A 6,486-nucleotide genomic window follows, 5' to 3' on the forward strand; every position below is an offset into this window, starting at 1 on the left:
GATTAAAACACAGCCAAGACAGGTCACTTTGTAAAGACTAAAGGCCACTTTTATATTATTGGATACAGTAACATGATTGCATGTGAGTTGCATTATTTTAACTTCTGCATTGTTAGCCAAGCATGGCTGAAAGGTCAATATAATAAAAATATTAAATATATATAACTGTATAATGTTATGAGATTTAAGCAATCCAAAAATTTATGTTTTCGGGTTATAATTTGTGTTCATTCTAGAATAAAAAAAGGCATAATTTATATTTATTTCCTAATTTTTTATGGTAGTTATGAGGTTGGTGAAATCTACCAAACCCATACAGAGATTCATTACTCAAAATAACAGATAAAATATAAAGTTTTTTCTTAAGAAATGTTTAATAATTATTTGGACATTATAAAGATTTCGCATGTGAAATTTCAAAATTTTCTGATGCATGAAAGAATTTTTAATCTTAAAATGAAAATTACATTGCATGTTAGATAGACACTGTGTGAAAAGAAAAAAAGGCATGAGAAAACATTGCTTTACAAACCTTAAGACTTAATAAAAAAATTTGATATTTTATGTATGAAAGCATTATAATATTTACTGATAGTGTACCAAATTTTGTTAACATTTGTTTACTAATTCAAAAGTTATAGCATGAAAACTATAACAAGCACAAAATGGCTATGAGGTCGGTCCCAGGGACCAAGCCCGTTCTGAAAGAGTTAAACTGTATCTGAGTAATAATCCCACCAAAGAAGTTGTAAATCTATAAGTGAACTTGTAGCTAATATTACCTTATTGAATTATGTAATAAGATGACCTACTAGCAAGAATACCATGTGAAGATTTTTTTTTCAGTATCTAACTTACTAAGTTTCTAATTTTTATGTTTTACTTACTTCTATAATAGATAAAGACTTTACATGAAAAGAAGAAATATAGTACTTATCTGGGTCCACTTGACTGTCAATGCTACTTGACCCTACTTTTTTTGTATACTAAGAGTAATACTGCACTAATTTTTTTAAATTTTGGTTAAGTAATACAACAAAGAACACAGAATAGTAACATGTAAAAAGTAGACAATTTTTCTATAATTTTACAGTTTTTCTGGTGTTCTAACTTTGTGACAAGGGCCAATAAAAATTCAGCTAAGCTCATCGATGTGTTTTCTGTGGGAATAAAATTTGAAATGGAAGTGAAATATACAATTCTCTGTATAGAAAACAACATAATATAAAACGTCATTTGATTGATTAAAACCTTGGCTTTCTATTGGTTATAAATAATATAGTATTAAATGTCAGGAAGAACTATTGGCAATTTGTGGAAGATCAAATGTGATAGGTGGGTGTGGCAGGTGGATAAGAGGTGGTACATAAATTATAGAAGAGAGGATGCCTAGAGAACAAATGTCACAATTTTCATACTAGATAAATAAAATTGAAGACTATAAAAATTACGCTTTGCCTGAGTAATAAGTATAATATAAAGAGTAATTTATGTTAAATTCTATACTTCTCAGAATTGTGGTAAATAAATTAGATAAGAGGGATGACCTAAAGAACAAATGGCACAATTCTCATACTAGGGGAAGATTTTTGAAATATGTACTTATAAAGTGATATGTAATATTTAAAATTGATTTATTGACTACATTATGATGCCACATTTATTCGTATACAATGAAAATTAATAATTTTGATTAAACTTTAAATGTAACTCTCTAAAAAGTCGTGACATGCACTTTGACCTACTCGTATCGAAAGTGTTAATGTGAAACCAGTACTTGTTGAAGTGTTATTGGTGAGGATAACCAAAAGAAATCTAATTTTTTCAGTTACAGAGGTAATTTATCAAAGCAGGTGACTTACATTAATCAGAACTAAAAATTAATATAGTAATGAATATAGCTAATTTAAAACACTATTCTTACCAAGAATATGCAAAATCATAAAATAAAAACATTTAATCATCAGAAGGCATCGATTCATCAATTGGACGCTCCTGCTAATAATGATATTTTTATGCATAAACACAATATTTCGTAAGGTTTGGCCAGCTTAGGAGATTTAGGTTGGTACTAAATTTAAATATTAAACAAACAGTACAAAATAATCATTAAAATAAATATATACCATAGTGTTATTGTTTTATATTATTTTTTTAATTAAGATATGATATGAGATTGAAGATGCGATTGTTCAAGTGAGGAATCAATATAGTATAGTAGTGCTATTAGTTTATATACTATTTTCATTAATTTCTTATAGCACACAAAAAGAAATGGAGCTAAAAGAAATTAGCATCCAGCTGGATGTGGCATTGAAAGAGAGAGATTCGGCCTTTCAAGATGTTACTAGAGTGAAGACATTGCTGCAAAAAACTGAAGAAACTAAGGAGCATGTGAAAGAAGAACTCTTAAATTCCAAGGCAAGAATAAGAGAATGTAAGATAGATATTGTTTTACTTTTGTTGTGAGCTTTATTTTAATATGCTTGAATTCCAAGGCAAGAATAAGAGAATGTAAGATAGATATTGTTTTACTTTTGTTGTGAGCTTTATTTTAATATGCTTGAATTCCAAGGCAAGAATAAGAGAATGTAAGATAGATATTGTTTTACTTTTGTTGTGAGCTTTATTTTAATACGCTTGAATTTTTGAAAAAAATTTCTGACTTAGCGTGTGATCAAGGTTTAAGATTATTCATTAGCACATAAAGGCTTATGTTTAATAATGGTTAGAGTCAAACAAAGAGTAGTATAGTCTGGTTTGAATGTAAACTGATATGCATATGATAAATTGTAGGCTATACTATTCTTCTCATACAAGTTGGAAATCACTTGGTGAATGTAGCTCACATTACCCCTACCGAATTACATAATGCATGAGCTACTCACAAGAGTACCCATTGAACATTTTAATAAATATTTGTTATATTACCTAATCTAACATAAAAAGTTTCAAATTTTTACATTTTAGTTACTTTTATAATAATAGATAAAGAATACACATAAAAAAAACAAGAAATAATGTTTTTTTTTTGCTGTTGACTGTCAATGCCACTTGACCCTACTTTTTTTGTATACTAAGAGTAATACTGCACTAAATTTTTTTTTATTTAGTTAATTAATGCAACAAAGAACTCAGAATAGTAACATGTAAAAAGCAGACAATTTCTTATAATTTCATAGTTTTTCTGGTGTTCTAACTTTGTGACAAGGGCCAATAAAAATTCAGCTAAGCTCATCGATGTGTTTTCTGTGGGAATAAAATTTGAAATGGAAGTGAAGTATACAATTCTCTATATAGAAAACAACATAATATAAAACGTCATTTGATTGATTAAAACCCTGGCTTTCTGTTGGTTATAAATAATATAGTATTAAATGTCAGAGAGAGAACTATTGGCAATTTGTTGAAGATCAAATGTGATAGGTGGGTGTGGCAGGTGGATAAGAGGTGGTAAATAAATTATAGAAGAGGAGATGCTTAGAGAACAAATGTCACAATTTTCATACTAGGGGGAAAGTGAGGTTTTTTAAATATTACTTTATAAAACAAGAACATAAAACTTGCATACTATTAACATTTGGATTATTAGCTTCATTTTTCTACCAAGTTTATTTGTATACCTTGATAATAAAGTCATTTGGTTAAGTTTTGAATGTAACTTAGTAAAACCCCACGACATGTGCAGGAAAGAATACCTATAGCAAGAGTGTTTATCCTGCTGTTAATCCAAGCTTGTTTCAAACTACAAATACAGCATGTGGAACACATTCTATAAAATTCTTTGAAGTGCCTGTGGTTCCAAACTTTCTGGACACCCTGTAGTTTTAAATGTTTATTCATTGCTTGAACGTTAATAAGTATTGATGAAGAGAGAGCGAGAGAAAGAATACAAAATGCTTAAAAATAGTCTTTGATTGAACTTTATCCCTACTATACATTACGGTAAACTGAGCTTAAAACTACTCATTTCTTCTGTTAAACTTGCCAGGATAAAAAGCTTCAAGGAAGTAATGTTAACTTAGATGAAAAATTAAAATTAACTTGCTGAAGAGCACAGGGTTGTGGTAGTTTACTTTTCACAGTCATCATAGTGGCTTAGTTTAACTGGGTGTTATATGAGCTTGCCTTAACTTTATGCATTTGCTTACTCATAAAACAGAAAAATTACATAGTCAACAAGCATGCCTCCTTGATCCCAGAACAAGTTCTCAAACAGGTGAAGACCACTTCTGATCAATATTCAATGAGAAAAGAAAACAAGAAATATCTTAAATGGTTTATAGTTATGCAATGACCAACTGTATTGTACTTCTTCATTTTGTAGAATATTCTAACACTTCTAAATCATCAAAAATCTGATAAATAATTTTGTGGAAACTTGACAGTGTTAATCAAAATTCCTAATTTTGTAAAAGTTAGTCGAATTCGAAACTCACCTCAACAACCCAAATTATCAACAGACAGGAAATACTTTGGACTGTGATTCATAAAACTTCAACAGACAGCAAGTACTCTGGATTGTGATTCACAAAACTTGAAGAGACAAAGTACTCTGGGCCATGATTCATGAAGCTTCAACAGACAAGAAGTACGTTGGACCATGTTTCATAAAACTTCAGCATACAGGAAGTACTCTGGACTGTGCTTCATATAGCTTCAACAGACAAGAAGTACTCTGGACTGTGATTCACAAAACTTCAACAAACAGGAAGTACTCTGGACCATGATTCATATAGCTTCAACAGACAAGAAGTACTCTGGACCATGATTCATATAGCTTCAACAGACAAGAAGTAATCTGGACCATGATTCATAAAGCTCAAAGACAGGAAGTACTCTGGAGTGTGATTCATAAAGCTTCAACAGACAGGAAGTACTCTGGACTGTGCTTCATATAGCTTCAACAGACAAGAAGTACTCTGGACTGTGATTCATATAGCTTCAACAGACAAGAAGTACTCTCGACCGTGATTCATATAGCTTCAACAGACAGGAAGTACTCTGGACTGTAATTCATATAGCTTCAACAGACAAGAAGTACTCTGGACCGTGATTCATATAGCTTCAACAGACAAGAAGTACTTTGGACCGTGATTCATATAGCTTCAACAGACAGGAAGTACTCTGGACTGTAATTCATGAAACTTCAATAGATAGGAAGTACTATGTGCCATGATTCACAAAACTTCAACACACAAGAAGTACTTTGGACCATGATTCATGAAACCTTGACAGACAGGAAGTACTCTGGACTGTAATTCATGAATTACCTGATGATGTAATTGTTTTTGTCATCACCAGTACCTGATGATGACAAAACCTTGTCGAAACGTTGTACATTTGCTGTCATGTTAAACTTATATTAAAGTTTTTCTTCATTACCCATTTAAGCCGTCTCCAGCCATTATTAGTCTCAAAGTGGGTTCCTCGTCATCGAAAGTAAACATATACTACATATCCATATCCATATACTACAACTTTCATTGTTGCTTTATACTATCTTACAGTGCTCACATATGCAGTAAAATTACAAAAACTCTCAGAAAACAGCATTTGGGTGTTTCCATGGTCATAGTGAACTTATAGTAAATTTCAGTATTCAATTTCGACAATTTTATTGCATGTATTATCCATTGAATTTAGATTTTATATATAACTTTAATGACCCTAGTGGTTAACACTGAAGCCCCAAAGAGTTAGTTGAGTCCAAACTTTTCAAATTTCAAATCACTTTAAAATCTTTCCAAACACATGGAAAACATTACTTGAAATATATAACGTCTTTACAGAAAAGATTAAAACAATATAGTATGTACTAAAATACTATACAGAAAATGGACATATCAAATAGTCCATAGCCACACCTAGAACAAGGATAAATATCCAGTTCTTGTCAAATGCAGGGTAGAAAGGATGTAGTTGAAAGCAAAGGCACTATGCAAACAAAACATGACATACACTCTTAATGTCACTCACATATTTAATTTTAGGTAACTTTCATATTCAACATCCCATGCTAATTTCAAGCTCATCCCTCATTCTCATCATGTATTCAAAGCACATTATAAAGCCTTATTTACATTCTGTTTTATAGCTAAATATGTATCTCAAAATCTAGTATTAATCTTAAGTTCAACACTTGTAATCACCATAAAGTAAAGAAATATAGACAAGGGAATAAAAGTTCATAGGAAATACAAAAGAAAATTTAATAAAGCACCCAAACAATTAACTAGGAAAAATAAATGTACATATACAGATAAGAAATTAGAAACTGATATATTACTGATCTAACTAGGCCACTACCATACAATCAATTCAAACTGTACAAATTATCCATTAAACTTATATTACTGATCTAACTAGGCCACTACCATACAATCAATTCAAACTGTACAAATTATCCATTAAACTTATATTACTGATCTAACTAGGCCACTACCATACAATCAAAGCAAACTGTACAAATTATCCATTAAACTT

General features: G+C 30.5%; 1 protein-coding gene across 1 annotated transcript in view; it reads left to right on the forward strand.

Annotated features, from left to right (window-relative positions):
• The window catches only part of LOC106474709 (zinc finger protein 853-like), a 31,534-nt gene extending 27,284 nt beyond the window's left edge, over positions 1 to 4,250 (forward strand). Inside the window, exons 7-8 of the mRNA XM_022403012.1 lie at positions 2,262 to 2,437; positions 4,163 to 4,250. The gene's annotated coding sequence lies outside the window, so the exon portion shown is untranslated. The remainder of the gene's footprint in view (positions 1 to 2,261; positions 2,438 to 4,162) is intronic.
• The last annotated feature ends 2,236 nt before the right edge of the window (positions 4,251 to 6,486 follow it).

Source organism: Limulus polyphemus, unplaced genomic scaffold (genome assembly GCF_000517525.1).
Source record: "Limulus polyphemus unplaced genomic scaffold, Limulus_polyphemus-2.1.2 Scaffold7574, whole genome shotgun sequence".
NCBI classification, from domain to species: Eukaryota; Metazoa; Arthropoda; class Merostomata; order Xiphosura; family Limulidae; genus Limulus; species Limulus polyphemus.